Raw genomic sequence first — 18,491 nt, 5'->3', positions numbered from 1 at the left:
TCATAATTTGCGAGCGTTGATTGCCTTAAGTTTCTCGACGCAATCGAGCGAGCTCTAGTGCGCCCCCTGCTGTTTGGGAACGTCAACTGTTGGTCGTGAGGATGAGATTTATGACGCGGTGGCCAAGGAAGCGACGATTTTTTTAAGTATTTTTATTTTTTTGGGGCAGCATCGCGGTTGGCGTTTTCGAGCGTGCGGTTATGAAAATTTCGGTAAGAGCCTAATTTTATTTTGCTTAGTTTATCGATAGTAAATAGGTAAACATCGTCCACAACGTCAATATATATATATATATATATATATATATATATATATATATATATATATATATATATATATATATATTTTTTTTTTTTTTTTTTTTTTTCAAACAGTCTGTTTGTCGAGGTTCTTCAAATCCATTCCCGCAAATTGACGGCTCTTGAAAGTTTTTGTTTTGTTTGTATTTGTGTGCGTTGGTGTTTGGAAGATTATGGGGTTTAGTTTTCTTCCGAATTTAGCGAGACAGTTTTTCAGGCTGTCAAGTTACGGAGATGAAGTGACTAGCTACGTTTGTTTGCTGATTTTTTTTCTTCCCACTTTACATTTTAGGGAATGAATAAAGTTGGTTGAAGACGGTCGTCGACGAATATAATGTGAAGTTATTAATATAGACGTTTTTTTTAAACATTCATAACACATAAATTACTACCTTCTGAACAAAACGAATGTTTTTTACGCGTTAGTTCATTAATATAATATTTAGCGAGTTACCCTAAGCCCTTCGTTGGTTGGCAGATTGTCTTTGACGAGTTATTTTCATGAGAGATTTGGCACAACCCCCCAACATCTTTGTCAGTTAGTAACTTGGTTTTAGCGAAGCAATTACCTAAATCTTTAGTTAGGAATGATGATTAATAAAAATACAGCAGCTCTTGTGTTCTCACAGCAATGATTTAAACACTTTCGTTCACCTGATACAGTTAGTGGGTTTTGCCGGAGTTTATTACTAGCTGCTGCTGACAAAGATTCACCAAGGCATAATGCTAGAGCACCTCTCGGGTGCCCCGAGAGTAGATACAACTTAAGCCCGTGACGTCACATCACGTGACTAAAGCCCGCCGGACAAGAAATTAGGGAGGAAGGGAGATCTGAGCTCTTATATACACACGCACAAACACACAAGCGTAAGAGGGGGAGATGTCTCGAAGTGATATCATTTCGTCCGCCATTCTCTTTCTCACGTACTTGGGGGAGCTATAGCTGTTGTGATAAATCGCCTCTTCATGCCGCGTTTGCCTGACTTCCCATTCTTTGGGGGAGTATTACAGCTGGCTCGCAGGAAATAAGGGAAGAACTTCTCCCCACTTTCCTGCTGCTGCAGAGCTCTGTTGGCACGTGGGCGAAGGGTGAGTGGTCTTGCTCCTGTATCGCCAGTGGATCTTGCTGCTCCTTCCGTTCGGTATCTTGAACATTACGGGGGGGGGGGGGGGGGGGGGGGGGAAACGTAGGCGAGCGGGAATTGAGCCTCGTCTTATGTGTGCCCCCTTTTTGGCGCGTGCTTTTTTTGTATGTTTGTCTTGGATTTGTGTTATATCATCTTCTCTCCTGTCCCTACGTTCCCCAGTGATCCCTCAAGCGCTCCTTCTTAACTCTCGAGTATATCCCTGTCTGGAAGCCCTCTCATTTCTGGGCTGCGTTAAGAAGGGAACGCCATGGACGTTCAGTTGGCGTGATTTTTTTTTATTTTGAGTGTTTTTGGCCCCCAATTTAGGGTTGGCGTCGTTATTCCTCTAGCTTCCCTAAATTTAAGAGCCATTTTTTTTTCTGGCGGTTTTTTGACTACACAATGTTTTTTTGGTTTGTTTTCGGTGTCTCTTTTGGTTCCCTAGATTCCCCAGACTATCAACTTTGATTTTAGCTCTACTTTTAAGGAGGCACCTTTTCGGCTATTTGCGACTATACGAGTTTGTTGATGGTTTTGTAAGTCTTTATGTAGGATTCCCCTTACAATTCGCAGCCGACGCAACGAGCTGTGGGTACCAATCCAAAAGCATCAAAAACACACCTTCATGGTGTTCGTCTTGTTTCTGGTCGTGTTCCATCATCGCTGAACCAGTTAGAAACTGAAAAGGCCCAGTGACTTTTTTCGATTTCAATCCTGTTTTTAAGGAGCCATTTTCTCAGCCGCTTCTGCCTACGCGAATATTTCAATTTTGTTCTCGTTGTCTTTTTGTAGGATTTCTCCCTTGTTCCATTTCTTACGATATGATGTAATCTCGGTGTCTTACACTCCTTAAATCCTCTTTTCGATTCCAAGCCGGCTGTGGTTTTGTCGTCGAATGCTTTCAGGTTGGTCCGCATTTGTCCAGTGTAGCGGTTTATAGATTTCCACGTTTCGTTTAGTTTAAATAGGGTGTTCTATGCTTTATCCATGTTTCGACGGCTATTTTATTTAATTCAATTACACGGCGTTCACGGGAATCCCGTGTTTTCCGGAATTAAATACGATTTCTGAAATCATTTCGAAATATTTTACTAGGAAATTCCTACGTGAACGATTGATTGATCCACATACTTCCTTTTTTGTCCCCTGCTGTTAACGCATTGCATTACGAACAAAGCAGCTGACGGATGTACTTAGCAATTTTCGTCCAATCTTTGAGCCTTTTTCTGAGCGAAGAAATCAGCGCTGTCACTTCCGCAACCTTTCACTGAGTAGAGATTCGTAACTTGTGATGTAGTCTTCTCAGACATGAAATGTGTTCTTTTAGGGACCCACAAATGTCTTCTTTGATGACCGTGGAGGTTTTATTCTGCGCACACCGTGACCAAAATAAATAAAAATGGCATAAGCCTTTACATGTCTTTGTTCAATAGGTGTGTTATTTAGAAACAAATAAAAAAAATATGATGGCAACAGCGTAGTTGAAACTGAGAATTTTAGGTCAGAACATGACGTCTAAAAGCGGTGCAGTTGGGTGAGAGAGGGACGTACGGCCCGACAGATCTGATATAATCTTACGACAAAGTGGCGCAGGTACGTTGGTCATTGATTTCCAGGCACCCCCCTCCGGCAAAACTAGCCCGCGATCTTATGAGTGGCACTCTCGCTGTAAAATATATCGAGGGTGCCCCCGTGCTCTCCCGTCCCCGTTTTTGCTTCCGCTAGTCTAAATTTTAAATTTGCACTTTTATTTTTTCAATGAAATAGTAGCGCCGAGAAACCTTGCTAGCGCAGTGTTCGGTTTTATGTTCGCATAGCTGCCCCCATTTATCCTCGCCCCCTTTTTAAGGGTGCGTTTTCGTTCCTTTTTCTTTCTTTTTTTTTTCTTTTTTTGGGGGGGGGGGGGGGGGACTGGATTTGGGGAGATGGTCTTATGATTGATTCTTTTTTATGGTATTGGTTTTTAATTTTACCTTTTTACGGGGATCTAGGATTTTGTTTTATGTATATATACTTTCGTGCCTTGTCAGGGGACAAAGGAAAGTTTCGGGAGGCGAGCTGGTGTATTCATTTTTTCCCCAATCTTTCTTCCCATTTTTACATTGTTTTGTTCTTGTGTCGATCCTTTTTTCTGCCAAGATTTTTTTTTTTATGAATAAATGTCTTGTCTTTTCAGGTATGCATTGCGCGACATGCTGTTAGCACAAGCAGGACACTTTACCGCTTAAGTTTTGTTTGCTTCACATTAGCAGATTCCACTCTATTTGAAGTAATCGAAAGTAATCTGAACTAATCGATAAAGTCACGCGATTACTTTTTCAGTCACCGGCCAATTACTTTTCTTATCTCAACCGAGTATATTTGAAATTGTAGTCGATTAATTTTTTTAAGTGAGGTGTACAATGTGTCCTCCCCCTCCCCCCCCCCCCCAAAAAAAAAAAAAAAGAAAAAAGTTTTTTTTTTTAAATTTTGGAAATAAACTTTGCATCGTCGAACGCTTATTCTCCGCCCAAATATAGCACCAGAGGTTCGAAACAAGTGCAAAAGCTTCAGCACGCAGCCAATATCTTATTAAAAAGTTATAAATGATTTTATGAAAATTTCGACGAAATAATTGGACCCATTTTCGCCCGTTTTCGGTTTCTGGCGCCCATACAGCTCCATGTATTCGAGACAGACATGTACAAATTACTCAATTCAAGTAATTAAGTTAAGTTACTGAGTACTTGCCTCAAGAGTATTTTGAGTAGAGTAGAAATTACTCAAATGGAAAGTAATTGAGTAAATTTCTAACTACTGTAACAAAGTAGTGCATTACTTTTCAAGTTGCTTTTATATCTTTATAGTAACAAGAAAGTACATCAATGTTTTGATCTGTTATCGAAATTCTATTATCCAAATATAAAGCAGCTTGTGATTTCACATAAATGCTTTAATAGCTGCTTCTGCTTCTGTGTGATTAATTGTTTTGTACTTTTTGTTTTCTGGTCAGTGATGTACTGCGAATGTATCATTTCTACTTTGAGGTTTAGTACTGCCTGAGCTTGATTTTGCAGATAGTGCTTGCTTGTTTACAGTGTTGCGTAAAGTACATCTAAAAAGTACTTGAAGTACAAAGTCAATTGGAGGTTATGTACTTCAGGTGCAGTAAGTACATCGGGTGCAATGTACGTAAAGTACTATAAAGACAACATACTTTTAAAGTAAAGTAGAACTACTTTCTAACACGACCTTTCGTGATGCACTTTTCTACCTTTTTTTTTTTTTACTTTATTTTAACTGGTATGCATTGCACCGGAGGTAATTGGGGGAGCATGAATTTTTTCGAAAAAGGCGGCAAATATTGGATAAAGGCAAGTCGCCACAGAGTAGTTGTTTTACTCTCGCTGACGAACTATTTACCACAGTACACTTATAAGCCACTTCCTTGTATCGGTGTTATAGCCGCCATTGCTTTACTCAGGAAAATGATTAGATGACGTCTCGAAAGACGGTAGCGCGTTTTCACATGACGATACACCGTGTTTTGTTTCCAAATATGGGGAATGTACTTGAAAGTCGGGAATTTTACTTTTTTTCAGGAATTACCAGAAAAAAAAAATTACCTTAGTGAAGTACAAGTACATGCTCAAAGAATGTTCTTTAAGTGAAGTACAAGTGTTCTAGTCCTACTTGAAATAGTACTTTAAGCTCCATTGTCTTAAAATACTTCTCAACTCAGCTTTTTTTTTTGTAAAGTTGTTGAGGGAATTTTTAAGCTTCTCGAACGATCTTTGAATCATGAAAGACCTGCATATGCTGAGTTTTGGGAGGAAAGCTAAAGCAAAAAGGCCACCTTCGCGTTACCATTTAGCGCGCGATCCTTCAAGTACAGCACAAACTACGGGAGCACCAGATGGGCTTCAGAGCGAGTGCTGCATTTTATTGACTCCTTTGAGTGGGGCTGCAGTGTGTACACCTCCTGTAGTGGGCGACAGTTTCTACGTTGTGGAGAAGCAGGGACAAACCCTTTCTTTAAATACGGCCATTCTCCTTGAGCTTCGGAACAGAAAGAAATGCCAGTCTTCGGCGCTAATCCCGCATTTACTGGGCCTTACTTGCGACTTGTCTGTCCATTCCCCGCGCCTCGTACCAGAGTCTTTGCAGTGGGAGGGCTCGTAAAAAATTTACAGGGTTTCAGACCCTCCAAATCACCTCCCCCCCTCCCCTGCCTACGCTACATGCTTCCCCCCTTGGCAAATATCAGCTGATCCTCCAACATCTTTTCTATTTTCGTGCTGGAATGTTTGTTGACCAGCATACCAGCGTTAAAATTCAAACGTAAATTGTAATTTGACAAGAAGTTACTCGGAAAAAGTAATTAAAGTAAACTACTGAGTACCGAAATAAAAATGTAATTAAAAGTTACTCAACTACTAAGAAAAGTAGCTAAACTACAGTAACTTGAGTAGAGTAGTTGAACTACGTACAGGTCTGATTCGAGAGCACTGTCGGCCGCCATTTTCCTATTGAAAGTTTTTAACAAAATCACTTACGCCTCTTGAATATGATATAGGTACGTGCTGAAACTTTGGCAGCTGGTTCGGACCTCTATAGTGCTACATTTGGGCGGAGAACTAGCGTCGGCGATGCGTAGTTTATTTTTGCGGTAAAAGAAAACAACAATTTTTTTTTCTTTTTTTTTTTTAGGAGACACTTTGTACACGACTGACTGCTGGGCATTCTATACCCCCTTCCCGTGGCCAGCGAGGGGCATAGATTGAACACGAGTGCTGGGCAGTCATGTACACGTTTTTCGGAAAAAAATTGAAATTCATTACAATTACAATTACTCTCGGTTAAAGGCGTTCAATTAGATTTCTGGATTATTTGAGAAGAGGAGTAATTGGCCATGACTTGAAAAAAAGTAATCGTTACTTTTCCGATTGCTTCAGATTTTGAACGCGAGAAACTTTTCTGGCGGTTTGAAAACGGGTCCTTTCGTACTCTCTATTAGGGAGTTTTAGGGAACCGTTTTTGCAAATCCGATACGGTACGATGGGCCCTCCGGTATGAACTGCGCATGCGCGAGTGTTGCTGCGGTAGCACATGCGCAGTTCGTACCGGAGGGTCCAAGGTACCGTATCGGGTGTGCAAAAATGGTTTTCTAAAAGTCCCTAATAGAGAGTTTTAGGGAACTGTTTTTGCACTTCCGATGCGGTACGATGGGCCCTCCGGTATGAACTGCGCATGCGCGAGTGTTGCTGCGGTAGCACATGCGCAGTTCGTACCGGAGGGTCCAAGGTACCGTATTGGGTGTGCAAAAACGGTTCCCTAAAAGTCCCTAATAGAGAGTTTTAGGGAACCGTTTCTGCACATCCGATGCGGTACGATGGGCCCTCCGGTATGAACTGCGCATGCGCGAGTGTTGCTGCGGTAGCACATGCGCAGTTCGTACCGGAGGGTCCAAGGTACCGTATCGGGTGTGCAAAAATGGTTCCCTAAAAGTCCCTAATAGAGAGTTTTAGGGAACTGTTTTTGCACTTCCGATGCGGTACGATAGGCCCTCCGGTACGGACTACGGATGTGCGAGCCTTCTGCGATAGCGCAAGCTCAGTTCGTACCGGAGGGCCCATCGTACCGCATCGGATGTGCAGAAACGGTTCCCTAAAACTTTCTATTAGGGACTTTTAGGGAACCGTTTTTGCACACCCGATACGTTACCTTGGGCCCTCCAGTACAAACTGCGCATGTGCTACAACAGCAAGGCTCGCGCATGCGCAGTTCATACCTGAGGCCATATCGTACCGTATCGGATGTGCAAAAACGGTTCCCTAACACTCCCTATTATTGCATAAATCACCGTACTATTAACTACTTATATTCTTAATCCACCTGTTTCGATAAACCATCCTCCTGCTGGATACTTGGTTAGTGGATTCCGTAGGAGGAAACTTGTGCCAACAAAATCTGCCACCAGGACGATGCATTCTAACGGTTACGAGTAATTAATTTGAGTACTTCTAAATGTAGTCTGATTGCTCTTACGATCACTTCCTAATCAATGTTCTCAACTGATCACAAAATTTCCCCAAATGTAATCGATTATAAGTAATTTGATTACTTTTAATGAATGCCGTGTAAGTCTTGTGCTGCGTTAGTGTTCGGCCTTGTCTCGATCGTATTTCTACCAAATAAACTCAAATCCCAGCTGACCAGCACTGGCGTCCAATCTGTCTGTTCGCGCTGGCCTTCAGTATGTGACGTGGCAAATTCAGACCCAAGGCCTTGTTTATCTATGAGATATGTCGGTCTGAGATTCTATGGTCCCAGCCGAATGCTGACCAACACTGGAGTCCAATCTGTTCATCGCGCTGGCCTTCAGTATGTGACATAGCAAATTTCGGCGCAAGGCCTTGTTTATCTATTCGATATGTCGGTATGAGAGTGTATGGTCCCAGCCGAATGCTGACCAGCACTGGTGTCCACTCTGTTCCTCGCGCTGGCCTTCTATATGATAGGTAGCAAATTCAGCAGCAAGGCCTCGTTTACCTATTAGGTTCATTTATATTCTTTGACGTTCCCTAATTTTTAATATTTGGTCTCAGGATCGCTAGATTGGACATTTGAGAAAAGGGTCACGGGAGTGACGTGAAGGAAAGGAGAAACGTATCCTAGCAACACACACACCGCGGCTCTGCCCTTTTCGACGCCCCTACGTCATCTCGACATTGACACCTGTCACCCGTTTGAGCGACGTCCAGAGCCAACCCCCGTCGAGCGGAAGTAAGCACGCAGTCCCCGAGGCGTCCCTACCGGCGAAAACCGGGATAGCGTTCACTAGAAAGCGGGGAGCACTTTCTGTTTTTAATGAAGCGACGCCAACCAATCCTGTGTGTCGCTGATCGTCACCCATCTGTTCTTACGTAAGTAAACTTTCTGAAAAGTAATATAAACGTAATGTGCGTTTATAAAAGAAAGTTTTTTTTTTGGTGTCCATAGGACGGTCAAGTTGGTTACACATTATACAAATAAAGATAGAACAAAATATGAGGACAAGTAGAAGGCAGGCCTCGTTTTTTGCGCTATCTTTATTTGTGCAGGGTGGTGGCGTGTGTTCGGGAGTCGGTGACTGGCGGTGTTTCGAGGGTGAGTCTGGTTTCGCAGAGTTGTCGGAGTATTATCGGCGCGTTGTAGGTGTTTTTTTGTTTCGTTGTAGTTGGGGCTCATTGGATTTAGGCCGGTCGAACACAGGTCCCAGAATGGACGTGACTCGGTAAATCGAATGTGCTTGTTTGTTGCCTGGGGGTCAGGGCGTGGCCACGAATCCAGTGTGTGTGTTGTGTGGATGTAGAAGTGAAGGATGAGAGTGGTGTCGAGAGCGGCGAGGAGCTCGCGTGACATAAGGTTGGGAACATGACTTTATATGTAACTCTTTGGCATTCAAAGTTTTTGCGTGAATCGGGGAACACGCCATGGTTGTATCGTACTAGTTTGATCTAATAAAGTGTGCAAACGGAGGTCAGTGAGGTTTAGAGAAGTTTCGAAATTACCTTTTATGGTAGATTGATATGTTAACATTAATCGTTGGGAATGCATCTTCTATACATAGGCTATTGAATGCTTAAGAAATAGAGCTAATGATGGGGAAATAGAAGGAACATTAGCTACTGCTCGAGGAGTTTTTTTTATTTTGTATAATACTTTGGGTATATTTAAACTTGTTAAACCAGTTGATCCCCACACTCGACGCGCAAGTCATAAGCTGGGATAAAAAAATTGATTAATAAAATCGGAGTTTTATAGTTGTCAATAAAATGTTTTATATATATTCATTAAGGCTTTTATTTTGGAAAGCTTACTACGAACGTGTGCAATATGCTCCTTCCAAGATATGTTTGAGCAATTTTGATAGTATTAGAAATATTCATAACTGAAACGCTGAACATCTCATCGCACGGCTGCCTGATTAACGGTAAGCATACCGTTAATCAGTTTTTTTTTTTTTTTTTTTGCGTCGACGGACCAATCCCGTGACGTCATCACTTCTGAGGCACGTCGCACTTTTGTGCGCTCCCTTCTTGCCGTCGCCATGAAGCAGAAATGCTTTCCTTTTGTACGCACGTGAACGAAGGAACTGAAAAAAAACTCTCGAAAGGCGTCGCTGTAACCTCTGATCCCATGAAAATGTTTTGGAACATGCTTAAAAATTCTTATATTTATGGGAACATTTCTTACTTTATTTCCAAAATATCTAAACGAAGATTGCCCGTACTTTCCGCTTTCAAATAGAGACGCGATTTGCCAATAAACAGTTACTATTCGTTTGTGCCTGGAGTTTCCTTCTTATGTAACATTGGGAAGAATAGTTTATCGTAAGATTATTTAGAAAATCTCGAGCTAATATCCCAAAAACTATGGCGAAACTTAAGTCCCGACCCTATAGTTTTAAGCGCTTCAGCGCGTGCAGACGTACTTACACGATGGCCGTCATTCCTTTTCTCCCCTTTTTCTACGGGGCTCCCAAAACTTCCCTCAACCTGACCTTCGAGATTGGAGCAACGTGCGGCACTTCAAGACAGACCCCACGCATTAATCTAAGCGCTGAGACAGCTGTTTCTACCCTAGAATATATTACTCGCCCCTATTTTACTATGGCCCTTCCCGATTTTTTTCCCTATATATGCTCGGCGTCAGCTCGCTTTTGCAGCGCTGGCAAAGCCCGCGTAGCTTCAGAAAGCGCTTCATTTTCGCGCCGCTACCGAGAAAAAGGGAACATTAGGGAGCGGGCTCCTTATTCACCTCATCTTGCCTGTGCAATTTCGAACACCAGTCGGAAAAAAGGAAGGAAAATGTTTTTGTTCGCTTCACTCTGTTTGTGTTTAGCGTATGCAACGTGATTTATTTCATTCTGGCTTTAATATAAGGGGCCGTATAAATTGTTCTTTTTTTCCCTGTTATCCCTTATTTATTTTAATCCACGTACGTTACGTCACTTATCACGTGTTTTAAAGCTCGCTGCTGTGTTCATTTACTAATTGCCAGCAGCCATTGCCCATGGAAATAGCAGATACAGAAACTGATTTTACTGAAAACTTCGTTTCGGTGTTCACTATTCGGTTCTCGTGCCTCTTAGCGAACTCAATACTTGAACAACATTTTCCTAGCGTATTCCGGTACAGGAAATGTTTTGTAACCCCTGTCTCGTTTTTCGAGTTTTTCTATTTCGCTCTGAGTGTCTATCTATGGACTGAATAGGGAAACTCTTCTACAGTTTATTTTCATTTTGTATATCACGCCACTTGTGTTCGCGAACGCGACACTAGAATTTGTTTTCTTTAGAGTTTTCCTTTGGGTTTCACCATTGCGCTCCCGTGTCTGCTTTCAAACTTGATACTGCAATTAGTTTTCCCCATACTTCCCCTCGGGTGTTTTTTTTTTTTTTTCGGGACTAGAACCCTTTTTTTTGCAGTTTATATATTCCGCTCCCGTGTCTATAGATGAACTAAATTATTGAAACGTTTTCCCTAGGTTTACTTTTAGTTGCCCTATCCTGACGCCGTGTCCACCAACAGTCTTACCACTATAACTTTTTTTTTTTTCTTTTCGCTAGCGTTTTTGTTTGAGTTCCCTATGTCGATGTGTCGACAAACTTGATTCTGGAATTTGTTTTCCCTAAAGCTTTCTTTTGGGCTTTCTCGCTTTGCTCCCGAACCTGGTGACAGACTCCCAATACCTGAACTCGTCTTGCCACTCCAGCCCGCCGCTCGCCCTCTCGCGGACGAACGGAGAACCAGAGGAGCGGGGGCGACAGCGGCGGCAACTGTCGGCCTTGGTGCCTTGCTGCTGCTATTACCGCATGGTTCTGGTCGGTGTGTTCGTGTGTGAAGCAGTTTTAACAACAAAAAGTGAGCGCGTTAAAATAGAAATTCTTGTGTTCCGCCTCGCATCAGCGTTGCGCGAAGGGACCGGGATGTCTAATTTTATTAGGAACCTTTCGTACATCGCATACGCCGCAGATTTCTGGTTTTGTGGTCGCCGGCTGAATCTATGCTCAACGTGACTGCAAATGCTCCCGCTAGTAGTGTGGAGCTCTAGCGTATCGTCTACGAAAAGAAGTTGATTCTTTGCCCCAAGTAGGACAAAACTGGTCGCGCAACGGTATACCGAACAAGAGACACCGGGAATGGGTTCGCGTTTTACAGCGAAGCTGTTTATAGCTATACTCTGTTTCATACTTAGCGTGCCACGCTGTCAAAGCTACTGGCGCGAGCATGTGGCTTGATCTCGTTGATCATTTGCACGCGTTCTCGCGCAAACAAAACCATAGATGAAGCCACGCGCTCGCGCCACTACCTTTGACAGCGTTGCACGCTAAGTATGAGTAGTGGATTTGGGTTCTGTGGATTTTTGGTGTGTGTGACCAATGACTCTACGCTTACATTGCCTCACGCGGCGCACACTCATGCCCTCCCCGTATAAAATATTCGAAGTAAATATCCAAAATAGAGCGTTGACGAACGCGCGTGCAAGATGCCATTGAGGCTTATAGAGCAGTTACTTCTGGAGACGCCGGCACGTGCAGCGCGTGGAACACCATTCCCAGCATTCTCCGTGATGCTTGGGTAATTTAGCAATATGTCTATTTCACTTGTCTCTCGTCGTAATGGGGAAGCCGCGTATAGTCCGGACTCTTGAAGAGCAACGCGTCTATGAAGAGCAACGGCGGGAACGGCACCGAGAATGTTAGCGGCGGCGGCGGGTGGCAAACACCACCCATGAAGATCGTGCCCGAAACGCCAAGCGCATGCGGCAAACCAGGCAAGACGACGAACGTCGCAAAATGGCCGAACGCATAAGAAAAAAAAAAAAACAAAAAAAAAACAAAAAAAAAACGTTTGTATCATGTTGCTTAATCTGACAACTTTTATGGAGCCTACGCTCAATTCTGTGTCACGTCTGTGTCGTGTGTTAAACAGCTTCGCTGGTTATCCACCTTCATGGAGTGGGATGGCTCATGATTTTTGTTTTTACAAAGAATATGACCATTTGCTCCAAGAACTTTCAAAAGACAGAATGCCCGTACTTGCTTTCAGATAATTACATTGGAAAAAAAAATGTTCGAAGCATTTTAAGCGCGTTTGTGTTAGCCAGCCGTTCGTGACGAGGTTAGAGCGGGCAGTCTTGGCGAGGCGCGTCGTAATGTTGCAAATTACATGGTACGCAACTATAGGGTGCATTTAAATATTTATTTTGGTAAAGAGGTAAATAAATCCTTTAAACACGCCGATGACGTTAATAAGCAGTTTTAGCAAAGCGTTACCACAGGCTACCGTGACCACGGTAAAGTTCCTGGCGCGCGTTGAAAAGTGTATGTTTCAAAGGCGCGGCGCGAGCCTCCGGTTGCTATACTGCACCGTACGGTAGCCTGCGGTCACGCTATCTAAAAACTTCCAATCAATAACCATAGCGCAGTTTGATCAAGTGTTGCAGCACACTAAAACCCCGACGGTGAGCAGCGAGTTGTGTGCCTGTAACACGAGGACTTGAATACTGTAACCGCTTCTCTTCCGGAGCTTGACGTTCACCGTGCGCGGCTCACTCTTTAGGGCAGTAATGGCGCAAACACCACGATATCTTCATCACCCTCAAAAATATTATTGCCGCAAAGAGTGATTTGGCTGGCGCCCAAAACGCGCTCGACATCCACAAAGCTTCGCAAATTGAAATTTCCGCAACTTTTAAATATCAACACGCTCGTTTTACTAACGCACATCAACATCTCCGTCACCTGTGATATGCTCCTGCTCTGACCACTTCGCATTTGTAGACAAATAAATTATTATGAGCGCACTGACCAGCGTTGGCGACCAGGCGCACGGGAGATCCCGGAGAGTCTATCCCCGTCTCTTTCGCCATCTTGGAACTACCGCCCCGCCATCTATAGGTCGTTAGAGTGGCAAATAGGTACAACTTCCCACGAAGTTTTTTCTATTTAGCTCTGGCACTCCTTTTCCCTAGAGTTTTACTATTCTGCTTGCGCGTCTAGGAATGACCTCAATATTAGAACGTTTTCCCTAGCCTTCTCCCTCGAGTTTCCCTATTCCGATCCCACATCCCTCGACGGACTCAGTACTGGAACGTTTTTCGCTAGAGTTTCTTTTTTGTTTTCCTTCACTACCAAGTGTGTTCACAAACCCTATGCCGAAACTGGTACTTCTCTCTACAGTATAGACCACTTACATCGTAACCGCTTATAGTGCAGGACCGGGTATAACGCGGCTTTTTTAAACCACCGGTTCGCCTCCCATAGAACTCCATGTAACTACATACCGCTTAAAATGGAGGCGCGCGAAGGGAAATACCGGTTATAGTGCGGTTTCTCGAACAGCCCGCCGACCGCGCCGACACTAGGTAACGGCGCTAGCCGCGAGCGGCACTCGCGGGGCAAGGAGGTTGCTCGAAAAAGCCTTGGAAAAAGCGGAAAAAAGCGAAGAGCTTCAGTTGCCAAAGCGACAGAGGGAAGCATGCACGTGTCGTTCACGTGCGTGCGTGCGTGCGTCCCTCCGCTGTGTTGGAAACAACCGCAACGACAGACCAATCGCAGGTCGAGGAGAAGTGTTTGCGCGCGTTGCATGCCGGTCGCGGGCCGGCTGCTTCTATCCGCGAACATGGCGTCGGTTGTGATCGTCGTCGTAGACGGCATGGTGGAAGTTCATCGTTCCGCGTAAAAGCGCTATCCTTGACTGTGAATTTTCGTTGTGTGTCGCTATGATAACCCAGTACGTACTAGAAGGGAAGATCCACCTACTCGTGCGGCGATGTTGTGGCGGCACTCTCAAGAAGGCAGAAACGCCCGTGTCGTCGTGTTTGTTTACTTCGACTACAGTGGTGCTTTCTAAGCATTTGTGTTTGCGAACATCGCCCGGATTTCTTATTTGAAGCATTTCGTGCCTGCGTTCAAGTTGAAGGTATTACTGGCGTGTACCGTATAAATGATGCGAATTTTCACGCGTTTTCATCGCCGGAGAAAAGTGATTAGGGTTAGCATTCCCGAACGCTCGCAACGTCCGTCCGCAGCCCGCGATGCCGTTAAAAGGCTGCGCCAGGCAAAAGTCACTCATTTCTTTCAAAATGTGTGACATACTTGAGAGAGAAGTGTACTAGTCTGGTGAAATAAAGACTTTCCTCAAACTAAGCTTTATTTTGCATCTAACATAGAAATAAATTCTTTTACAAAGCTAAGTTGTCTGATGGCATGTATTTTGGCCTGAAAAATTGATGTTTTGGTTATAGCGCGGTACCGCTTATAGTGCGGATTTTCGCGACTCCCGCGACATACGTTACCTACGTCTACACTACCTTTTCTCCATGTTTCGATATGCGCCGAGAAGAGGAGACGAGAGCACTCAAGGGCGTCAATACGCCGAACTCTGATTGAATGGATAAGGGGTAGAGCTAAGGCTAACTGCCTTTGCCTAAACCGGCACTCACTGAACGCGTTAGAATCCTAAAGATAAACGACAGACGCCTGCGTTACGTGTTCTAACGGATTCGACGGGTGCAGTGGATACAAAGGTTGTTAAGTTCTATCCACTAATCGTTCCAACCAGAGTTCGGCGTTCGGACGCCTCGCACGCTCGCTTTTTTCCTCCTCTCCCTCACTTTCTCGGCGCATTCAATTCTGTATCTTTTCCGATTGAGTTCCCTATTCTGCACCTCTGTATATGAATGAACTAAATACTGCAACCTTTTTTTCCTAGACTGTCCCTTCAACTAAACGAATTTGAGCGTGCTGGTAATTTTACAGTAATTAATAAACAAAAAGTAACAGAATGGTCAAATACACCTCGTCGTTTTTTCGTCCCCTTTGTTGCTTTATGCTAACTATTCTTTCCTTTTTGTACTTCGGAGATGTTGGCACTGCACATGAGTTTTTTTTTTATCTCGTTTCCGCTTCCAGTGACGAACTGAATACCCAAACGTTTGTCGCATGAATTGTCAGTAGGGTTTTTCCCATTTTACCTACACGTATGTTGTCGAATTTGATATTAAAACTCGCTTTCCCTAGTCTGCTCCCCAAACCTCCTGAAGCACGAGCACACACTGGTGGATTTGGAAAAAGTTATAATGGCTAGGGATCTTGTCTTCCCTAGATTCTTCCCGTGAGTTTTCCCCATTTCGCTATCTAGACTTCGTGGAGCAGCGCGTGTATCTATACTCCCTTGGAGTCTGAGGAACTTATAAAGGCCAGACAGCAGGCGTTGCTCTCTATCGACGCCGCATCGCCTTCTCCCGCGTTATTACAGCGAGGTTCCTCTTGGAGGGTGCGCCATCTCGTGTTGATATCTCGCACCTTCTTCTTCTCTGTTTACTTGGTCTTTTTCCGGCTGTGCCCGAAGAGGCTGGCCGAGATGAGAAGTGGAAGATAGCGGGCAGGGGGGGGCTGGTGGCGCGGCACCGGCTTTTCCCGGAGTCTCAATTTCCGGTAGTCTCGACTAAATGGGGCGTTTTATGTTTGCTCTTCGCCGCTTGCTGTGTTTGCTTTTCCCTGATCCCCTGTTGATTGTTGTTGCCAGCCGCGTCTGCTGCTTATCGACCCGACGTCGGGTCGTGTCGTCATCTTTGTGAAGTTTCTGGGGCTCGCTGGTCTCGGTGTTACACCTTCAGTATAGGCGCTTCGGCGTGGCAGAGTTGATGCCTCCGAGCCGTCATCTTATCCACTAACAAGCTGCGTCTTTGGCAGCTGTGTTTCAGCTGGTTGCCACGGGATGGCGCTAGTATACAAGAGCGGTGCAAGATAGTTCTTTTATGTTATTCTTTCCATTTTATTTTCTAAAACGTTTGCTGAGCACAAAACATTTTCGAGCTCGACCGACGCAAAGGAAAAATCCGCAGAATCACCGTCATCATCGTCATCACTTTACTAAGCAAGTGGCTAGGTGGCGCAAGCTGTCGCACAGTCTGCAAGGCTTCAGTCGGTTGCATTAATCCATCTATGCACTTTGATACTGCAAAATGCGTTTTAGAAGTAAGGACAAACCGACTTGCATGACGGAGCACATTTTGAGGGGATAGCATAATGACGTCTTGTACTTCATCCTGCTTGTGTTCACCGCCACGTCGTTCTGAACAGCTGCACAGTTACGCCACACAATGTGGGAGAGGGTGACGCTGCTTCTAAGAAGCACGCCGGGGGAGTGTTGATCTCATTTAGTGTGCTGGTACGATGGGAGCCTCGTGTTTTCATTTCAACGGCGCCACGCGCTTGAAGCGCTAGCCCGAAAATACATCAGTGATTAGCCGTATCGGAAGTTTCATACCGTCAACAAAAATGTACCATTGCGGTCGATATTAAAAAACCCAGGCGAGTGCGTGACTCCGACGACCTCTAGTGCCATCGAATGGAAGAGGGCGACATTTCAGTGGCTCTTGGATATTGTCGTCTCTCTCCGCTTGACAGACAATTGCTGAGTCAACTCTAAGAGCAGTAGCTCTCGGTGAAATGAAATAAAAACCGCTTATCGTCCTTTATTCCGCGAACTCATTATCAAACGCCCGAAGACTGACCGCTCAACATGCCGACTTGGTGGATTCAGTCACACTTGATGAAACCTTTTTGTCGCGGAACGCCCTTAAATTGGGCGACGTTATCATTGACTCAGCGACTGCTCGTCAAGTGGGGAGTGACGGCGAAAATTGAACATCCGCTGTAGCCATAATGGCCGAGTTTTCTGCTGATGGTTAGCGCGGCAGGCCTTGTGTAAGCCACCCGCTCGCCTGAACTTTTTCCTGTCATCCGCTACTGTACCCACACTGCTCATGTTTTGTCGCGATTATCCACGTAGCCAGGCCTGGACGCGTTCGGTAAAAGTATGGTGTCTGGAACGCGTCTTCAAAAGTAGTCCCTCCTTTTCCGCCTAATGACGTCATATAAGCCTCATGTTAGCGCCTGACGCGATCCTTGCGGTGTGACAGCAGCGGTAGTGGATGTGGCAGACGCCTAGCCCTGCCACGGGTCGCTCCAGTTTTACAGTCCACGGAAGCTTCTGCACCTAAGAGTTGGGACTGCACAACGACATCGACACTAGCGTCCGCTCGTATTTCTTGTTGGGACTTTTACGCCCAGCCGCCAGGATCGCATCATCTGACAGCGTGATGCGCCGGCTTCTTTGACGTCATTTGTTGCAACTTCGGGGCCAACGACGTGTTCTAGGCAACGTATTATAGGTTTAAGTTCAGCCACGGATATAATTAAATTAATTGACCTTGCTCGCAGATAGGAAGCAGTGACATTCGCCCGAAGGGTTCTGATTCAATTAGAATAATGTTTTAAACTATCGCGAACTCAAAACATGACGTCGTAAGGTACGCCATTCAGTGTGTTGAGCTGGTTTGAGGCAGAATGACTTTATATCAAGGTTTTCCCACTGCTATGTACCGGAGCAGATTGCGAGCAAGATGCCGTATGTATCGAATGCTACAAGACGCCCTCCTAGGTAAAGAAATATAAAGACGCATCCATTTCCTCCCCCAAAACAAAAACAACAACAAAACAACATAAATTGAATCCGTTTGCAACCTTGACGCAGCGTATGCAAATTACCTTTTCTCGTTGAGCGAAGATAGAAAATGCACACGATTCCTATCTTACCGAGGAACACATTTTACTACTTAGTCTTCTTATTTTAGGGCCCGTTTTTCGCTAGAGTATATCAGGCGATTCCCAAATAGCACTGGAGAGTCAGAACTCCCAGTTGCTGTAATATAAAAAGGTTAAAAAAAAAAAAAAAAAGATTTGTTTTCTTTTATCTATTTGCCGAGAGCCCAACTCGAAACTTCTGACGATGCTTGTAACTTCGGTTTGGAATAGCCGAAGAGGCTCTTTCGGAACATTCCATCCATTCTCTATAGCCACGTACACACGCATGATCTACTCGCTGCGGGCGGGGAAAGAGGCGGGAACGCCGACGAAAGGCTTAGCGAGGAAAACGAGAACAAACAAGACAGAACACGGAATGTTCGACCTAAACACGCGTGCACTCAGCGCGCGGTGATTCTGCGCCTGCTCCGCATCGTAAACCTG

General features: G+C 44.6%; 1 protein-coding gene across 1 annotated transcript in view; it reads left to right on the top strand.

Moving 5' to 3' along the window:
• Positions 1-18,491, top strand: part of LOC8041894 (equilibrative nucleoside transporter 4) — a 129,290-nt gene that overhangs the window by 60,119 nt on the left and 50,680 nt on the right. The window lies entirely within an intron of this gene.

Source organism: Ixodes scapularis, unplaced genomic scaffold, assembly GCF_016920785.2.
Source record: "Ixodes scapularis isolate PalLabHiFi unplaced genomic scaffold, ASM1692078v2 PGA_scaffold6__148_contigs__length_123643588, whole genome shotgun sequence".
Taxonomy (NCBI): domain Eukaryota; kingdom Metazoa; phylum Arthropoda; class Arachnida; order Ixodida; family Ixodidae; genus Ixodes; species Ixodes scapularis.
This window is presented reverse-complemented; position numbering and strand designations above follow the sequence as displayed.